The 21,772-nt window shown below is 35.6% G+C and overlaps 1 protein-coding gene across 4 annotated transcripts in view; it reads right to left on the reverse strand.

Moving 5' to 3' along the window:
• LOC308655947 (uncharacterized protein C1orf185) overlaps positions 1-21,772 on the reverse strand; it is a gene marked incomplete at its 5' end in the record, with an annotated part of 164,989 nt that overhangs the window by 114,497 nt on the left and 28,720 nt on the right. The window lies entirely within an intron of this gene.

Below are 21,772 nucleotides of genomic sequence, written 5' to 3' on the forward strand. Positions count from 1 at the left end.
TCATGATATTAGGAGGAAGTATTCAGTCTTAAAGCATTAAATATGATGTTAGACATTTAAGGTTTTGTTAGCTTCCCTTTATCAAGTTGAGGAAGTTCTATTTTATTTTAAGTTTGTACAAATATATAGAGATATACTTTTTTGGTACTGAGGATTGAACCCAGGGGTACTTTATCCCTGAGTCACATTCCCAACCCTTTATATTTTTTATTTTGAGGCAGTGTCTTGCAAAGTTGCTTAGGGCCTCACTAAGTTCTCGAGGTTGGCCTTGAACTTGCCGTCTTCTGGCCTCAGCCTCCTGAGTCACTGGGATTACAAGCACGCACCACCATCTTTATGTCAAAATCTTTGTAAAAAGATTTTGTGATAAATAAGTGATGAGTTTTGTTACATATTTTTCTATAGCTATTGAAAATTTTCATGCTTTTGTCCTTATTCTGTTAGTATGTCTTATTACACTAGTGAATTTTCCAATAGTAAAACGATTCCTGGGATAAATTTTATATAATCATGGTGTATAATCCTTTTTATGGGTTGCTGGATTCAACTTGTTAAATATTTCTGTCTTAGTTTTTTTGTTGCTGTGACAACCAGAACAACTGTAGAGGAGGAAAAGTTGGAGGGCTCACAATTTCAGAGGCCTTAGTCCATAGAAAGTCAATTCCATTCTCTGGGGCTCAAGGTGAGGCAGAACATCATGGTAATGGTGAAGGGAAGTGATTAACATGATTACCAAGAAGGAGAGAGAGAGAGAGAGAGAGAGAGAGAGAGAGAGAGAGAGAGAGAGAGAGAGAGAGACACTCCACTCACCAGATATAAATGTATAATACAAAGCTATGCCCCCAATTTCCACCTCCTCCAGCCATACCCTACTGCTTCAGTTACCACTCAGTTAATCCCTATAAGGGAATTAATTCACTGATTGGATTAAGACTCTCACAACCCAATCATTTCTCCTCTGAACCTTCTTGCATTGTCTCACACTTGAGTTTTTGGGGGACACTTCACACCCAAACCATAACAATTTGCATTTGTATTGATAAGTGATATTGGTCTATAGATTTGTTTTTTAATGATGTCTTTGGTACAAGGTAATACTATCCTCACTAGTTGGGAAGTATTCCTTCCTCCTTTGTTTTCTGAAAGAATTTGTACAATTGACATCAATTCTTTCAATATTTAATAGAATTTATGTGAATCTGCATGAGCTTGAGCATGTATATATGCATGTATGTGTAGATCATTTTATTACTAATTAAATTTATTTCCTTGATGTATGTCTATTCAGATTACCTGTTATTTCTTGAGCAGCTTTGTAATTTTGTCTTTCTAAGAATTTGTCTCTGTCACATAAGTTGTCTACTTTTGCTTACAATTGTTCACAACCCCCTACCCCATCTCTTCCCTGTAGGATTGACAGTAATAGCTATATCCCTTCCTTCCTTCCTTCCTTCCTGATTTTGGAAATTTATGTCTTCCTTTTTTTTTAACATAATGTCTTTATTTCACTTTATGTGGTGCTGAGGATCAAACCCAGGGCCTCGCACATGCTAGGTGAGAGCTCTACTGCTGAGCTACAGCCCCAGCATCCTTTTTTTTTCCTTTGTCAATCTAGCTAAAGGTTTAACAATTTTATTCATCATCTTTTTTTTAATATTTATTTTTAAGTTTTTTTTAGGTGAACACAATATCTTTATTTTACATTTACGTGGTGCTGAGGATCGAACCCAGTGCCTCATGCATGCTAGGTGAGCACTCTACCGCTGAGCCACAACCCCAGCCCCTTTATTCATCATCTTAAGTAACAAACTTTTAAATTGATTTGAAAAATTATTTTCACATGGCACAGTAGCACACACCTGTAATACCAGGGGCTCAGGAGTCTGAGGCAGGAGTGATCACGAGTTCAAAGCCAGCATCAGCAATCACAAAAAGCTAAGCAACTCAGTGAGACCCTGTCTCTAAAGAAAATACAAAATAGGGCTCGGTGGTTGAGTGTCCTTGAGTTCAATCCCAGTACCCCTCCCCCCCCCAAAAAAAAATATATATATATATTCATTCTACCTTCTATTTCATTGATTTCCTATATGATCATTATTATTTCCTTTCTTTTCCTTATCCTTTTTCCTTTTTCATCCATGTTTGTTTTCAAATTTCCTGGCAATGTTTCTGGGAGTGGATTTCTTTTTTTTATCCCAACTGGTACTTGTTATGGTTCTTATAGATGTATATTTCATGCCTTTCATCCATTCTGGAAAATTCTAAGGTGTTATATTTTTAGTATCATATCTCCATTCTTACTGGGAATCTACTTAGTCATATGTTAGCACTTTTAACAGCTCTTAAACTCTATTTCATGTTTTCTTTCTTAACTTTGTGTGGTACTTTTAGAATTACTGCTGGGTGTGGTGGCAGACACCTGTAATCCCAACAGCTGGGGAGGCTAGGGGAAGAGAATCACAAGTTCAAAGCCAGCCTCAGCAACCTAACAAAGCCCTAAGCAACTTATCAAGATCCTGTCTTAAAATGAAAAAAATTTTAAAAGGCTGGGGATGTGGCTCGATGGTTAGGTGCCCTTGGATTCATTCCCCATTACCAAAAAAAAAAAAAAAATATCAAACTCTGGATAGGGCAGAGGGGTAGAGGGGTTGGAGGGGAAGGGAGGGAGCATGGGGTTGGAAATGATGGTGGAATGTGATGGTCATTACTATCCAAAGTACATGTATGAAGACACAAATTGGTGTGAATATACTTTGTATACAACCAGAGATATGAAAAACTGTGCTCTATATGTGTAATAAGAATTGTAATGCATTCCGCTCTCATATATAAATAAAAAATCAATTAAAACCAAAAGTTATCTATAATTCTCTATGTTTTCCTTTCTACTTCATACCTATTGTCTCTATTTTATTATAGCTAATTTGTCTTTTAATTCATCAACTGAGTTTTTCAATCACTTTTATTTTACTTTTTATTTCTGGAAATTCGATTTAGTTTCTAATTAGCTTGGTCTTTTTAATTGTATGGTTTTATTGATGATTTTTAAATAGCATATTAATAATTTACTTATTTTGTATTCATTATATAATCTATTATATGGAGTTTCTGGAGGTCTAAACTTATTGTTTATCATCTTCCTCTTGATAACTTGTTTCCATGTATGATTGCTATGGTGAATTTATAGAATTTATTAAATTCAGTACATAGAATTGTGAACATTTAAATTGAGATTACATTTTTCTCAAAAAAATTTGTATTTTATAAGTGAAATTTTTTATTTTACTCTTTTTGTCCATGCTAAGGATCAAACCCAAGGCTTTTCTTCTGCTAGGCAAGAAAAGCTATACCCAGCTCTTCTAAAAAGGATTTGTGCTATCTTCTGATAAGAACCATGGGTGCTTTGGGTACAGTGGCACATACCTGTAATCTAAGCAGCTCAGGAGGCTGAGGCAGGAAGATGGCAAGTTCAAAGTCAGCTTCAGCAATTTTAAGATAGAGAGGCCCTATTTCAAAAACAGGAAACAAGGGCTGGGCCTGTAGCTCAGTGGCAGAGTGCTTGCCTAGCATGTGTGAGGTACTGGGTTTAATCCTTAGCACTATATAAGAATAAATAAATAAATAAAAAATAAAACAATTTAAAAAACCCTAAAAACAAAACAAACAAGAATCCACAATGGGTACTATAAATATGGGACTACTTAATCACTATTTTGAAGCCCCAGAAAATTATTGTAATCTCAGATTCAGCACTGCATTTTAGGGTAGGCTCCACCTTCTGTGTACCAATATTAAAGTTGGTATTTGGCATTTAATTCCAATGGAATCGCCCCTTTAGCATTGACTAAACCCTCACAATTCAGATTTCATATTATTGTGTCTTTATCTTAGCTCTTGGGAAATTTACTTCACGAAATTGATTGCCCAGCAAAGGTTTTAAAAATTGCTCTTGCTTTATTTTTTCTAGGATCTCATTATAGTAGGAGAGTTCTTTAGTGTCTAGTCTGATATTTTGTTAGAAGCAGATCTTTCATGTGTTCTATGTATCTTATCAAGTTAAGTACTAGATATTCTTTGGGTTGGTTGTTTTTGGTGGTGATTGTCATCATGATGCTGTTATTATCCTGTAGAAAAAAAACTTTTTATTCTTTTTTTTATGTTTTTTTTTATTGGTTGTTCACAACATTACAAAGCTCTTGACATATCATATTTCATACATTAGATTGAAGTGGGTTATGAACCCCCAATTTTACCCCAAATGCAGATTGCAGAATCACTTCGGTTACACATCCACAATTTTACATAATGCCCTATTAGTAATTGTTGTATTCTGCTACCTTTCCTATCCCCTACTATCCCCCCTCCCTTCCCCTCCCATCTTCTCTCTCTACCCCATCTACTGTAATTCATTTCTCTCCTTGTTTATTTTCCCATTCCCCTCACAACCTCTTATATGTAATTTTGTATAGCAATGAGGGTCTCCCTTCATTTCCATGCAATTTCCCTTTTCTCTCCCTTTCCCTCCCATCTCATGTCTCTGTTTAATGTTAATCTTTTCTTCCTACTCTTCCTCCCTGCTCTGTTCACAGTTGCTCTCATTATATCAAAGAAGACATTTGGTATTTGTTTTTTAGGGATTGGCTAGCTTCACTAAGCATAATCTGCTCTAGTGCCATCCATTTCCCTGCAAATTCTATGATTTTGTCATTTCTTATTGCTGCATAGTACTCCATTGTGTATAGATGCCACATTTTTTTTATCCATTCATCTATTGAAGGGCATCTGGGTTGGTTCCACAGTCTAGCTACTGTGAATTGTGCTGCTATGAACATCGATGTGGCAGTATCCCTGTAGCATGCTCTTTTAAGGTCTTCAGGGAATAGTCCGAGAAGGGCAATAGCAGGGTCAAATGGTGGTTCCATTCCCAGCTTTCCCAGGAATCTCCAAACTGCTTTCCAAATTGGCCGCACCAATTTGCAGTCCCACCAGCAATGTACAAGTGTACCTTTTTCTCCACATCCTCGCCAGCACTTGTTGTTTGACTTCATAGTGGCTGCCAATCTTACTGGAGTGAGATGGTATCTTAGGGTGGTTTTGATTTGCATTTCTCTGACTGCTAGAGATGGTGAGCATTTTTTCATGTACTTGTTGATTGATTGTATGTCCTCCTCTGAGAAGTGTCTGTTCAGGTCCTTGGCCCATTTGTTGATTGGGTTATTTGTTATCTTAGTGTCTAATTTTTTTAGTTCTTTGTATACTCTGGATATTAGGGCTCTGTCTGAAGTGTGAGGAGTAAAAATTTGTTCCCAGGATGTAGGCTCCCTATTTACCTCTCTTATTGTTTCTCTTGCTGAGAAAAAACTTTTCAGTTTAAGTAAGTCCCATTTGTTGATTCTTGTTATTAACTCTTGTGCTATGGGTGTCCTATTAAGGAATTTGGAGCCCGACCCCACAATATTTAGATCGGAGCCAACTTTTTCTTCTATCAGACGCAGAGTTTCTGATTTGCTATCAAGCTCCTTGATCCATTTTGAGTTAACTTTTGTGCATGGCGAGAGAAAGGGATTCAGTTTCATTTTGTTGCTTATGGATTTCCAGTTTTCCCAACACCATTTGTTGAAGATGCTATCCTTCCTCCATTGCATGCTTTTAGCCCCTTTATCAAATATAAGATAGTTGTAACTTTTTCGATTAGTCTCTGTGTCCTCTATTCTATACCATTGGTCCACCCGCCTGTTTTGGTACCAGTACCATGCTGTTTTTGTCACTATTGCTCTGTAATATAGTTTGAAAGCTGGTATCGCTATACCGCCTGATTCACACTTCCTGCTTAGAATTGCTTTTGCTATTCTGGGTCTTTTATTTTTCCATATGAATTTCATGATTGCTTTCTCTATTTCTACAAGAAATGCCGTTGGGATTTTGATTGGCATCGCATTAAACCTATAGAGAACTTTTGGTAATATCGCCATTTTGATGATGTTAGTTCTGCCTATCCATGAACAGGGTATATTTTTCCATCTTCTAAGATCTTCTTCTACTTCTCTCTTTAGGGTTCTGTAGTTTTCATTGTATAAATCTTTCACCTCTTTTGTTAGGTTGATTCCCAAGTATTTTATTTTTTTTGAGGATATTGTGAATGGAGTGTTTTTCCTCATTTCTGTTTCAGAAGTTTTGTCGCTGATATACAGAAATGCCTTTGATTTATGCGTGTTGATTTTATTTTGAAAACCTATATTCCAATAAAATAGAAGATAGTGAAGACATCGATAAATTTCTTAAGTCATATGATTTTCCCAGACTGAGTCAGGAGGATACACACAATTTGAACAGACCAATATCAATGGATGAAATTGAAGAAGCCATCAAAAGACTACCAACCAAGAAAAGCCCAGGACCGGATGGGTATACAGCGGAGTTTTACAAAACCTTTAAAGAAGAATCAATACCAATACTTTTCAAGTTATTTCAGGAAATAGAAAAAGAGGGAGCTCTTCCAAATTCATTCTATGAGGCCAACATCACCCTGATTCCGAAACCAGACAAAGACACCTCAAAGAAAGAAAACTACAGACCAATATCTCTAATGAACCTAGATGCAAAAATCCTCAATAAAATTCTGGCGAATTGAATACAAAAACACATCAAAAAAATTGTGCACCATGATCAAGTAGGATTCATCCCTGGGATGCAAGGATGGTTCAACATATGGAAATCAATAAATGTTATTCACCACATCAATAGACTTAAAGATAAGAACCATATGATCATCTCGATAGATGCAGAGAAAGCATTCGACAAGGTACAGCATCCCTTTATGTTCAAAACATTAGAAAAACTAGGGATAACAGGAACTTACCTTGACATTGTAAAAAGCTATCTATGCTAAGCCTCAGGCTAGCATCATTCTGAATGGACAAAAGTTGAAGGCATTCCCTCTAAAATCCGGAACAAGACTAGGGATAACAGGAACTTACCTTGACATTGTAAAAAGCTATCTATGCTAAGCCTCAGGCTAGCATCATTCTGAATGGACAAAAGTTGAAGGCATTCCCTCTAAAATCCGGAACAAGACAGGGATGCCCTCTATTACCACTTCTATTCAATATAGTTCTCGAAACACTGGCCAGAGCAATTAGACAGACAAAAGAAATTAAAGGCATAAAAATTGGAAAAGAAGAACTTAAATTATCACTATTTGCAGATGACATGATTCTATACCTAGAAGACCCAAAAGGGTCTACAAAGAAACTACTAGAACTAATAAATGAATTCAGCAAAGTGGCAGGATATAAAACTTTTTATTCTTGCATATTAATTTTGTAATCAACCATCTTATTAAAATATCTCATGTTTCTAAAAATTTTAAGTTTATTTCTCTTAGGTTTTCTAGATATTTAATCATGCTATCTGCAAATAATAACATTTTCCCCTCTTCCTTTTAAAATTAGCACCTTTAATTTTGTACTTTGTTAATATTATTAGCTAGGATTATTACAAACCTACATGTTCTTGCATCAAAGCCTTCCAAGGTAATGGGAAGGATAGAGGAACTTTGGATTGGGCAAATGGGGGGAAGGGAGGGGGTACAGAGGTAGGAAAGATAGTGGAATAAGAAGGACATCATTATCCTAGGTACATGTATGATTGCACAAATGGTGCAACTCTTCATTGTGTACAATCAGAGAAATGAAAAGTTGTGCCCCATTTGTGTACAATGAAAAAAATGCATTCTGCTGTCATGTATGATTAATTAGAACAATTTTTTTAAAAAGCCTTCCAAAGTAAAAATATCTATGCAGTATATGCTAAAGATGAAAATAAAACAATTGACTAAAATTATCCATAAGTAAATGTCTTAGTTGTTTAGATTGTATTATAAAGGCATACATGTTATGCCCATGATGAGTTGACTTTATATATTTTTTTATTTTATACACAGCTTCCAACTGATTAAATTAATAAAATCCTGAGTTGGACCTTAAGATTGAGGTATCCGAGGTCCTCCTCAAGAATTGCACCATTTCAAATTATTTAAATATTTTCGGAAATGTCTAAAGCTCTCTTAAGTGCTACAATAGATATCTCAGTCTTCAAGAGCACTGTTAAAAAACCCCGTGGGATTATTTTATCCAGAGTAATATATTGTCCCTAACCTTTACTCATAATATTTATTTCCCAGCCCACTCATAATTTTTGTTAGTATAAGCTTTCTCTAAATGTTCTGTTTTTCTGAGGTCATAGAATTTATTGTATTGTTCACAGATAGTCTAAGAAATATCTACATTGTGTGAAGGATAACTAGAATTTGTTTGACATATATTGTCCTCCATTTATACATGCTAGAATTCTGTTTCCATTTTATTTATTTATTTATTTTAGTTTTAGTTGAACACAATATCTTTATTTTACATTTATATTGTGCTGAGGATTGAACTCAGTGCTTCATGCATGAGTGGCAAGCACTCTACCACTGAGTCACAATCCCAGCCCCTCTGTTTCCATTTTTAACAACTTTATTGAATTACACCTATTTTAAGTTGTGATAACCTTGTTCCTTAAATTCTTTTCAGTCATTCTTGCACATAGCCTATGTTCAATAATAAATCACTTCAAATAAATTCTTTCATTTATTTGGGTAGTATTTATAGAAAACTAATACAAAATTTAAAGTTACTTTGTTACTTTCATGTTTGGTGTTTAAATGATTATCTTAAATGAACATTAATAGTGTCCCAATCAAGAATCAAGAGACTTCATCTTTTGATAAACTTGATGTGAGTCTACAAGTTTTTGCTATCTAGAAGTATTCAATATTTATCTATATTAATAATATCTAGAATGAAAAATACTACTACTACTCTATTGTGGTCAAAATACTCCTTAAATATAGAATTCAGTTTCAAAATGGTGTATTTTATAAGAGATACAAGACAAGTCAAAGCAAGACCAAAAAAGAAAAAGTAGAAATGTAAACAAATTCCACTATGTATTTAAAGAAAATTTGAAGGAAATAGAATGTTTAGCCCAGAGTGGTAGGGACAGGAACATAATTGGCTTTTCCCATATTAGAACATAATTGTTTTTTCCCATATTTGAAGGGCAACATGTAAGAGAAAAGTGAGACTAATTTTTTATGACTTCAGAAAGTAGGATAGAGATAAAAGTTTGAAGGAGGTACATTTTAGGGAAAAAATTTTCTGAAAATAAAAGTATTTATCTTGATATGAATTTCCTGCCACTGAAAGTATTCAAGTAAAGTTTATATGGTCTTTTCTTTAATACCTTTATGAAGAATTCAAGTATTTACAGAGAACTTTAGTAAAATATACTTAAATCTCCTTAACTTTTAGATTAACATTTCACTTAATTAAAAGTTTTGAACATTATTTTTTTATACTAAATAATTTTCTGAAACAGCATAGCAGATACTGGGTAAGCTCAAGGATGTTGAAGCTATTCTCTAGGTTTAGGTCTGACTGTCACTTACTAGCATTGTGATCTTGGTCAATTATTTAACTACCATGTTGAGCTTTTACCTAGACAAAAACAATTAGTTTTCTCATTTGTAAAATGAGGATAGTTGTGCCTGCCTTATAAGGTTATTACAAGGATTTGATAGCTTAATATTTGTAAAGTGCTTAGAACATAACTGGTACATTATAAATACTATTAATGTTATTAAAAATAATAAGGATTTTAAGGGACTTTGTTTAATGCTGAATTCTGTATTTATAAGTTCACTTATATATTAAAATACATGGTTTTAATTACAATTTAGTTTTTGGTGCTGTTTGTTTTTAAGTAAGAGGAAGTCTGTTCATGCCACAATTTAAAAATTATAAGTGTAATAAGTTAGTAAATTATGATCATGTGCTATTACACACCAACGGTTTAGCTATTTTATATTAGATTCTTTCCCTCTATATTTACTCCACTTCCAGTTTAAATTCCAAAATGTTGTTTCCTAACTCATTTTAAGGCCTGTCTTTCATCACTTTTCTTTTTGCTTACCCAAATGCAGCAATACCCTTGCTTAACCAAGTTAACTTATGCATCTGGAATTGCAACATAAGGGTCCCAAAACAGCATTGAGAAACTATGATTTATACTTAATGTGTAACAGGTGGCTTCTAAGAAGAAATGCTTATTTCTTGTGTCATTAAAATGATGAATTTCTAAATTCTCAAATTGCATTTCAGTTAAAAGTTAACTATAGTTCATTTTCTTACAAATTTGGTCTTGCATACACATTCCCAAAAATAATTCTTTGACCTATGTTTAAAAAAGCAAAATTACCACTAATACCCTAGTAGAGGTAGATGAATATTTAAAAATTCAGCAATAGTATTTTCTTCTATTAAAAACATCATACCTTGTATTTAGACTAAACTGTACCAGATTTTATGACATGTTCTACAAATCATCTGGTTTGATAATTTATATCAGATCACTGTAAAAGCCAATAGGAATATAATACTTGAGGAAACCTCAAATATGAATTACACCAAAGTAAGTAGCAACTGTAGATTATACCAGGTGATCTGTTACACTGATTTCTGAGCAATTGATTATGTCCTGTGAGAATTTTAGTTTCCGATTCTAATTTTTTTAATGAAATAAATGTGAAAATCATGTCTTTAAAACACTGCTGACTGTACCTTTGCTAAGTTAATATTTTCAATTTAGAAGTTGTTTTAAAAATGAATACAGAGCAAGGCATGGTGGCTCATGCCTGTAATCTCAACAATTCAGGAGGCTGAATTGGGAGGATCACAAACTCCAGACCGGCCTGGGTAACTTAGCAAACCCTCTCTCAAAATCAGATAAAAAGGACCACTTGCCTAGCATGCATAAGGCCCAGGTTTCCATCACCCCACAGCAAAAAAAAAAAGGCAAAATTAAAAAAAAAACCTACAGGACCATGTCCTTGCAGTTTCCAGTAGCTGTTGTGTGATATTGAAAACATCTGTTGATTTAAAAGTAAATAATATCCATTTTGGGCAGCTTTTTGTTGCTGAAACCAAAAGACTTGAGAAGAGCAATTAGATGAGGAAAAAATAAGAAAAACTTATAATACAATTTGAAAATATTGTGATGGGGGTACTAAAAGAATATAGTGACTATCAAGGAGTAGGATAGCTGGGTCCTATGGTGTTTCCATTCCTACTTTTTTGAGGAATCTCCATTCTCTTTTCAAAGTCCCATCAACAATGCATGAGTAGACCTTTATCTCCACATTCTGGCCAGCAATTATTGTTATGTTTCCTTTCTTTCCTTCTTCCTTCCTTTCTTTTTTCCTTCCTTCCTTCTTTGCAGTGCTGAGGATATCTTTCTTTCTTGCAGTACTGGCAAGGGCCTTGCACTTGCCAAGTAAGCACTCTATGCCTAAGCTACATCTCCAGCCCTGTTATTTGTATTCTTGATGATTGTCATTCTAACTGGAATGTGGTGAAATCTCAGTGTAGTTTTGATTTGATTTGCATTTCCCTGATTGCTACAGATGTTGAATATTTTTTCATATTTTTTGTCATTTATATTTCTTCTTTTGAGAAATGTCTATTAGATATTTTGCCCATCTATTGATTGGGCTGTTTGTGTTTTTTGGTGTTAAAGTTTTTGAGTTCTTTGGATATTACTTTCTTATCATAATATAGCTGGCACAGACTTTCTCTAGTTCTGTAAACTCTTTCTTTATGCTCTTGTTTCCTTATCTGTGCAGAAATTTTTAAATTTCAGATCATTCCACTCACTGATTCTTGGTTTTATTTCTAAAGCTTTAGGGGTTTTATTAAGGAAGTTGGTGCTTGTGCTAATTTGTTGGAGCATTGACCCTGTGTTTTCTTCTAGAAGTTGTAGTGTTTTTGGTCTAATTTTTAGGTCTTTGATCTACTTTGAGTTTATTTTTATGAAGGGTGAGAGAGAGAGATCTAGCTTTATTCTTCTACATATGGATATCCAATTTGCCAGCACCATTTGTTTAAAAGGCTATCTTTTCTCTGATGTATGTTTTTGGTATCTTTGTCAAAGATCAGATACCTGTATCTATGTAGATTTATCTCTTTGTCTTCTATTCTAGTCCACTGGCCTTTACATCTGTTTTTCTGCCAATACAATGCTGTTTTTGTCACTATAATTTGAGATCAAGTATTTTGATGCCCCCAGCATCACTTTTATCACTTTCGATATTCTGGATCTTTTATTCTTCTATATTAATTTAGCATACTACATCGATACATGCATAACAATATTTATAGCAGCACAATTCTCAGTAATCAAGTTATGGAACCAGCCTACATGCCTGTCAACAGATAAATGGTGTTTTAATTAACTTTTATATTACTATGATCAAAATAACTGACAAGAACAACTTAGATGAAGGAAAATTCATTTGGGAACTCTCAGTTTCAGAGATCTCAGATGGCTGACTCCATTGCTCTGGGCCCAAGGCAAGGCTCTGAGGGAAGGGTACAGCAGAGCGAAGCTGCTCCTCTCATATCAGCAAGGAATCAGAGAGAGAGAAAGGGCAGAGGCTGTGGGGAAGATGAACATTTCCAGGACACCTCCCCAGTGATCCACCTTCTCCAGCTACACTCTACCTGCCTACAGTTACCATCAATTCTGTCCAAACTAGATGGACTGATTCAGTTACAGACACCAAAAACATGCATCAGAGAAAAGATAGCCTTTTAATCTAATCATTTTACCTCTCTGACTATTCCTGCATTAATAGGAGATTTTGGAGGACACCTCATATCCAAACCATAACTTTCCATCCTTGGTCCTCAAAGGCTCATGCCCGTCTCACAAAGCAAAATTCATTCCGTCCATCTCCAAGAATTCATAGTCTTAACAGCATTAGCATTACCCAAAAGTCCAAGTCCAATATCTCATCTGAAACTCAAGGCAAACTCTTTGCTGTGAGCCCTGTAAAAATCAAAATCAAGTTACATATATCCAATATTCAGTGGCACAGAATAGATATTCTCATTCCAAAAGAGAGGAATAGGGTCATAGAAATAAGGGATAGGGTTAAAGCAAGACAAAACCCAGCTGGGCAAACAAATCTAGTAATTCCAAATACAGCATCTAGGACACATGGTGGGGAGATGTGATTTCCAGAGGATCTGGGCAGGCCTACCCCTTGGCCTTTCCAATTGCAGTGCACATGGTCTCTCTTTTAGCCTGGCTCTCTCTGCAGCCAGCAACTTTTCTCTGCAAAGATTCCACATTACTGACATCTCTTAATCCTGAGGTCTCCATTCCAGCTTCAGCTTCAGCTTCATTTTTACAGTCTTATGCATCACCTCTCAGGGGAATCCCACAGGGACTCTGATTCTGCTATACATTTCATGGCCTTTCAAGTCTGCCTTTGAATTTTTGGTGGAAAACTTGATGACACCCTAACTTCAGCATCCTGCATCCCTGCAGAACCAGCACCGTGTGGTCTGCTGCCATAGCATGCAATGCCTGAGTCTCCTGATAGCATAGTTACAGAGGCCTTTGAGTGCCTCATGGCTCAGCAGGGTGAAACAACTTTCTGCCATCCACCACAGACCTCCCATGCAAACGGTGTGCCTCTGTGATCTCTTCTCAAAGGAATTTTCTCTTCTCTACCCTGGAGCCTGTACTGTACTGGGTGTCTTGCAAGTTCCTGAGATGCTCTCCAGGCATCTTTCGTATTATCTCCTCTGTGCAGAATACTTAACATTTCTTTAGGAGCTGCAGTCTCTTCAGCATGCACCTTTCTTGACCCCATCTTTTCATGCTCTTTTCTGGCCAACCTGCAAGTTTTTAAAATCCTTCAGTTCTATTTTCTCCTTCCAGTGCTCATGGTAAACATGGATAAAGGCTTCCAGCAATATCCATTCCACTGAATGAATGCTGTGCTGCCTTGAAATTTCCTCTGCCATATTAATTAGTCCACTTTTAAATTCAGTCTCATACAAAATATCAGGATGTGGAAGCCAGGCACAGTGGTGCACACCTGTTATCCCAGCAATTCAGGAGACTGAGGCAGAAGTATTACAAGTTCAAAGCCAGACTCAGCAACTTAACAAGGCACTTAGCAACTCAGGGAGAACCTGTCTCTAAATAAAATACAAAAAAGAACTGGAGATGTGGCTCAGTGGTTAAAGGCCCCTGGTTCAATCCCTGGTACCAAAAAGAAACAAAAAAAGGAAGGAAGGAAGGAAGGAAGGAAAGAAGGAAGGAAGGAAGGAAGGAAGGAAGGAGGGAGGGAGGGAAGGAAGGAAGGAAGGAGAGAGAGAGAAAGAAAGAATCAATCAATCAATCTCGGGATATGGGGAAAATGTAGCCAAGTTCTTTGACAGAATGTAATCCAAGTGGCAGAATAAAATTGACCAAATTATGTTATGTACAGTATGAAATTATCACAGTGAATTCCACTTTTATGTATAACTATGATATACCCATTTAAAAAACAATAAACTTATAGAAAATTAAAGTAGGAGAAGGAGATCAGGAGCATGGCAGAGGGGAGGGGAAAGGGGAAGTATTGGGTCTTGAAATGTAGCAAATTATATTACATGCATTCATGAATGTGTTGAAATAAATCCCACTGTTATATGTTAAGCTATAATGTACTGATAATTTTTTTTAAAAAAAGAACATAGCAAAAAGATACCTAATTGTGCCTGAAATGACTTAGGAGAGTTTTCTGGATGAGAAAATGGCTGACTTAAGACTTAAAATTTTGTGGAAATTACTAGGGGGAAAATCTAGGCTAGCATAAGAAGATGTTAAGGTATTCCAGGAAAAGAACAGCATTTTCAAAGACAAAGTTTTAAGAATGAGTGGTATGTTATAAAGAACACTAAATATTTTGGTATAGCAAGTAAACAGCATTCTGTTGTTAGAAAGGAGGAATATTCCTGGTAAGGTAAGGTCCAGTTCAATAAGTGTCTTCAATTATTCCTATAATTTACAATTTTATGCTCATTATGACACATTGTCAAATTTTAGTGGCTACCATACCAACATTTTCCATTGATGTGTGACAAACACATAGTAAAATGTGTTAAATATTCAACTAAACTAAGATGCAAAACTAAATTAAAATAAAGGACATTTCAGGATTCTAGGTCCTCTCATACCCCTTTCTTATCTATATGTACATGTCATTTGTACAACCACTATTCTAACTTATATTATGATGAATTCATTTTGCTAGTAGTATTTCAATACTTTTTATTTCTTTTTTTACTCAAAATAACATTCATGAGATTAATCCATCATAATGCATTATAGTAGTAGTATTTTTTATTATTAAGAAGTCTCTCCTATGATTTTATCATAATTTGTTTATCCTTTCTGTTGTTCACAGATGTTTGCATTGTTTTCAGTTTTTTCCTACAATAAAATAAAAGTATGTAAGCATTCTTCACATATCTTGTTAAGGTTGTTTCATTATTTGATAGGTATATGCATTAACTTCTTTTGGGTGTGTTCTCTTGAACTGAATTAACTTTTTAGATTTAGAATATACTGCTAAAACGTTTTCTTAAGTAGTTTACTAATTTATACTCACCAGCAATGTGTTAAGAGTTCAAGGTGATCTATATCTTCTTTAATATATGGTACTCTTAATCCTTTTTATTATTAGCTATTATGGTAAATATGAAGTGATAACTCATTATAGTTCTATATTGTATTTTCCTTATAAAGATATTGAAAATAATTGCCAATTTGGAAATCTTTTAAGTAGGTCTGTTTGATTTTATTGTCAGTTTTAAAATTAAAATGTGTTTTTCTTTGTCTTATTTGTAAGGAGTTCTTTATAAGTTCAGCATATACAAAGTACATTTATATATTATGAGTAATTTCTTTGGACTGTTAGCCTTCCTTATTACTGTTACTGGTATTTTTTTTATGAACTGAGGTTCTTCTTTCTTCTTTTTCTGGTTTTCTTTCTTTCCTTCTTTTCCTGGGGATTGTGCCAGGGACATTCTACTACCGAGCTATATCCCTAGACATTTTTATTATTTTTATTTTTTATTATGAGAAGTCTTACTAAGCTGCCAAGGCTGGCCTTGAACTTGTATCCTCATGCCTCAGCTTCCCAAGTTGCTTAGATTACAGATGTGTACCACAGCTCCCAGAGAACTAAAGTTCTTAATGATGTATGTTATTAATTTTTATTTTAGTTATAGTATCTTTGTGCCCTGTTTACATCTTTGCTACCACAATATTGTAAAGATATTCTTCTATGTTTTTCTCCATAAACTTTATTGTCTTTTCACATTTAGATGCACGTTTCATCTCAACTATTCTTATAGGTGGTATGAGTTAGGGGGTAAGTTTCATTGTTTCTCATACAGACATCCAATTAGTCCAGCACTATTTGCTTTAAAAAATTTCTCCTCTTACTGAATTGCATTTACAACTTCATTGTAAATCAGGTGACAGCAAGTCTGGATCTCTTTCTCAAGTCAGTAGAATACTGTACTATTACTGGTCTATATATCCATTGTGCTAATGCAAAAATATATTAATTACTGTATCTTTATAGTAACTTAAAATCTTATTCTTCTTCAAGATTATGCTAATAAGGATTCAGATGGGGATGGGTTTGTGTCTCAGTGGTAGTACACTTACATGACATGTGTGAAGCATGGGGTTTCATCTCCAGCACTACAAAAAAAAAAGTCTCATATGGAAATGGGAATTCTGTTGGGAACTGGATTAGAGGCTGCCTGTGCTATAATAAGCAAAAAATTTAACTGCATGCTGACTGCATTTTATTCATGTCTAAGACAAAAGGCTGAACTTAAAGGTGATAGACTAGTTATTGGGGGTGGGATGTTTCGAGGCAGCACAGTATTCAGGCAATGGAATGGGTATTCTCATTTACAATGAGAATTGGAAGCAAAGAGGAATAAAGCAGAAAGATAAAAAAATGTGTGTGTGTTGGGTGGGGGGGGCGTTCAGCCAGAAAAGGAGCATAGGTAAAGTTTTGACCAAGGAGGGTACAGTTGCTAAATAAAATAACACCATTAAAAAGAAGTCAAGTATAGCTAGACATGGTGGTGCATGCCTGTAACACCAGCCAAGTACTTGGGAGGTTAAGGCAGGAGGATCACAAATTCAAAACCAGCCTGGACAACTTAGTGAGACCCTACCTCAAAATAGAATAAAAAGGACAGGGGATGCAGCTCAGGACAAGAGTGCTTCCTTAGCATGTGTGAGGCCCTGGGTTCAGTTCCCAGTACCTCAAAATGCCTGCCTGCATGCATGCATACATACATACATAAATGGAAGAGTATAAGTCAAGTTCTTTGCACCAAGACAATAGGAAAGATGCCTGGAGGAAATCACAGAAATTGGCAAGTCCATAGCCATCATAGTTTCAGAAATGTAGAACCACAATTTTGTTTCAGAAACTTTCCAGTCTACAGATAAGATTATTGAGGCACCCTCCCTTCCCAAGATCACCTTAGGTACATTTCCCTGAGATTTGTTTTAGTCACCAAAGTATTCAGAAACTGCTCTGCTGAAGTTGTGGTTCAAGTGGGCCTAGGTAGAGTTCATGCCAGCAGCCAACCTTGGCATTGTCCACAGGATGCTGGTTTTATAGATATGTAGAATGGAAGAGTTATGGAGTCATGGGTTTCCACTGAGATTTCCAAGTTCAGGCAGGATGTGGCAGAATTAGATTCCCTGCAAGCAGTCCCTAACAGGGAAATTAGTTTTGAGTGTGAGAGTGAAGTTGAAGCAGCAGTGGAGACCCTAGTTAGTTAGAGATGCCAGGAACATGGAATGTCTGCCAAGGAGAACTACAGGAAGCTGGAAAAGTCTGCCCCAGAGAGAGGCCATATGTTTTGCAATCAGAAAGACCATAAGGATGAGGCCACCCAAGCCCATTAGAAGCCTAAATCCTACCACAATGTGCTCCATATACTGGTCATGGAGTTTTAGGGTTTAATGATTGCCCTGTAGGGTTTCAGTCTTGTTTTGATCCCATCCCTCCTTATGGTTTCAGTCTTGTTTTGATCCCTTCACTATTCCTTCCTTTTTGAGTAGAAATGTTTATCTTGTGCATTGTGCCTTGGAAGAATGTCATTTTCTTATTTTTACAGGGGCTCATAGCTGAGTTTTCCTTGAGTTTTTAAGGAAACTGTGGACTTGAACTTTTCATCAACTCTAGAACAGTTAAGACTTTAGGGATTCTTGGAGAGAGACATGTATTTTGCATTGTGAAATGGACATGAGCCTTTGGGGGCCAGGATTTTTGGAATGCTGTGGTTTGGATCTAAAATTTCCCTCAAAGGCCCATGTGTTAAGTCTTAATCCCTAGATTGGTGACTTTGGGAGGTGTTGGAAACTAGAAGAGGTGGGTCTCAGTGGGAGGTCTTCTGGTCATTCTGGAAGTGCCATGGAAGGGAATAGGGAGACCCCAGTCCCTCTACTTTCTCTGTTTCATGTATTGACCCTGAGGTGAATGGTTTTACTATACTATGTGTTCCACTATAGGGTGCTGCCCCTCTTCCAAGAATCCTAAAAGCAATGGGTTTACCCAATCATGGCCTGAAACCTCCAACACTGAGCCAATAGAAGACTTTTCTCTTTATAAAGTGATTATATCAGGTGTTTGTTACAGTGGCAGAAAGCTTACCAACACAGATAGTAAATATAGGCAGTACTTTCAAATCAGTACTTCTACCACAAATAGAAGACTCTTACAACAATTTAATTCTATTTATCCCCCTTCCTCCCTTTATGACAGTTGTCATATATTGTATTTCTACATATATAATATGTAATAAATCTCACAAGATGCTATTATCATTGCTTTTTAAAATCTAACTTCTTTTGTACTTACCTACCTAGTTACTCTTCTGGTATTTTGATTCTTCCTACAGCTCTGCTTCATATGTTTTTCTCCTCACACCCCCTTTCTAGATTCTAGCAATCACTATTATACTTTCTACTTCTATGAGATCAACTTTTTAAGCCTCCACATATGAGAAAGAACATTTAGTATTTGTCTTTCTTATTTTTTCTTAGCTTTTTTCAATTTTATTTTTATTCTAATTTGTTATGTATGACAGCTGACTGTATTACAATTCATATTACACATATAGAGCACATTTTTTCATATCTCTGGTTGTACACAAAGTATATTCACACCATTCGTGTTTTTATACATGTACTTAGGGATATGATGTCCATCTCATTCCACCATCTTTTTTACACCACTTGCTCCCTCCCTTCCCCTCTGCTCTATCTAGAGTTTGTCTAATCTTCACATGCTTCTCCTCCCAACCCCACTGTGAATCATCCTCCTTATATCAGAGAAAACATTAGGCATTTGGTTTGGCTAACTTCACTTAGCATTATATTCTCCAACTCCATCCATTTACCTGCAAATGTCATGATTTTATTCTCTTTTATTACTGAGTGGAATCCATTGTGTATAAATACCACATTTTCTTTATCCATTCATCTACTGATGGGCATCTAGGTTGGCTCCACAATTGTGAATTGTGCTTCAATAAACATTGATGTGGCTGTGTCCCTGTAGTATGGGCATCAAAAACATACACTGGAGAAAAAATAGCCTCTTCAACAAATGGTGCTGGGAGAACTTGAAATCCATATGCAACAAAATGAGATTAAACCCCTATCTCTCACCTTGCACAAAACTCAACTCAAAGTGGATCAAGGACCTAGGTATTAAACCAGAGACCCTGCATCTAATAGAAGAAAAAGTAGGCCCCAATCTCCATCATATCAGATTAGGCCCCTACTTCCTTAATAAGACTCCTATAGCACAAGAATTAAAATTAAGAATTAATAAATGGGATGGATTCAAACTAAAAAGCTTCTTCTCAGCAAAAGAAACAATCTGTGATGTAAATAGAGAGCCTACAGCTTGGGAGCAAATTTTTTCCACTTGCACTTGAGAGCATTAATCTCTAGGGTATAGAAAGAATTCAAAAAGCTAAATACCAAAATAACAAATAACCCAATCAATAAATGGGCCAAGGAACTGAACAGATACTTCTCAGAAGGTGATATACAATAAATCAACAAATATATGAAAAAAATGTTCAACATCTCTAGCTATTAGAGAAATGCAAATCAAAACTACTCTAAGATTTCATCTCACTCTAGTCAGATTGACAACTATTAAGAATACAAACAATAAGTGTTGGCGAGGATATGGGGGTAAAAGGCACTCTCATACATTGCTGGTGGGATTGCAAAATGGTGCAGCCAATATGGAAAGCAGTATGGAGATTCCTTGGAAAACTTGGAATGGAATCACCATTTGACCCAGCTATCCCATTCCTTGGTCTATACCCAAAGGACTTAGTATTTGTCTTTCTATGCCTGACTTATTTCATTTGACATAATGACTTTCAGTTCCATCCATGTTGCCACAAAGACAGAATTTCACATATTTTTATATCTAAATATTTCATTTTGTGTATGTACCACACTTCATCTATTCATCCATCAATGGACACCTAGACTGATTCCATATCTTGGTTACTATGAATAGTACTGTAGTAAACATTGTAATCCTTGTATCTCTTTGATGTAATGGTTTCATTTCCTTTGGATATATACCTAGTAGTGGGATTGCTGAATCATGTTAGTTCTGTTTTCAGTTTAGGAACCTTCCTTCATACTGTTTTCGATAATGGCTGTACTAATTTACATTCCTACCAACATGTATGAGTTTCCTATTCTCCACATTCTTGCCAGCATTATATTTGGTGTGTTTTTTAAAAAAATAGTCATTCTAGGGTTGGGGATATGGCTCAAGTAGTAGCACGCTCACCTAGTATGCGTGAAGCACTGGGTTCGATCCTCAGCACCACATAAAAATAAAATAAAGATATTGTGTCCACCTAAAGCTAAAACATAAATATTTTAAAAAAGAATACTCATTCTAATGGGGATAGATGATATCTCACTGTGGTTTTGATTTACATTTCCCTGATGATTAGTTATAATGATAATTTTTTCATATATTCTGTCATTTGATTATTTTTTGAGAACTGCTTATTCAAATCATTTGCCCATTTTTTTGGAGGGGTACTGGGAATTGAACTCAGGGGCATCCAACCATTGAGCAACATCTCTAGCCCTATTTTGTATTTTATTTAGATATAGGATCTCACTGAGTTGCTTAGTGCCTCACTGTTGCTGAGACTCGCCATCCTCCTGCCTGAGCCTCCCAAGCCACTGGGACATATTCATTTAAAAGACAGAATTGAGGCTAGAGCTATAGCTCAGTGGTAGTGCTTGCCTAGCATATGTGAGGCACTGGGTTCAATCCTTAGAACCTCATAAAATAAAATAAAATAAAGGCATGCTATACATTTACAACTATAAAATATTTTTAAAACAAACAAAAGAAAATGACAGAATTGAAGTAACCCAAATTCTGTTTCTTCATCTTTATAAAATCTACTATCATTATTTATAATAAATGAATTGTTGAAATACACAAATATATAGTACTACAGTGGTTAGAGAAAAGAGGTTAGAGCATCTTCAGTGTTCACAGCAAGTCTGAACCATTGTGAACTTCTTAAAAGAAAAATGTGTAGCTGAGTTTAATTGCATTGGAGGCTGACTCCAAATTAACTGTCATGTCAAATATATTGTTTAAATAATAAATGTGCTGAACAAAGCTTACATATATATTATTAAAAATCGTAGTGCAGGGCTGGGATTGTAGTTCAGAGGTAGAGCACTTGCCTAGCACTTGTGAGGCACTGGGTTCGATTCTTAGCAC

The sequence above is a fragment of the Spermophilus citellus genome, assembly GCF_964194105.1.
Source record: "Spermophilus citellus genome assembly, chromosome: 9".
Taxonomy (NCBI): Eukaryota; Metazoa; Chordata; class Mammalia; order Rodentia; family Sciuridae; genus Spermophilus; species Spermophilus citellus.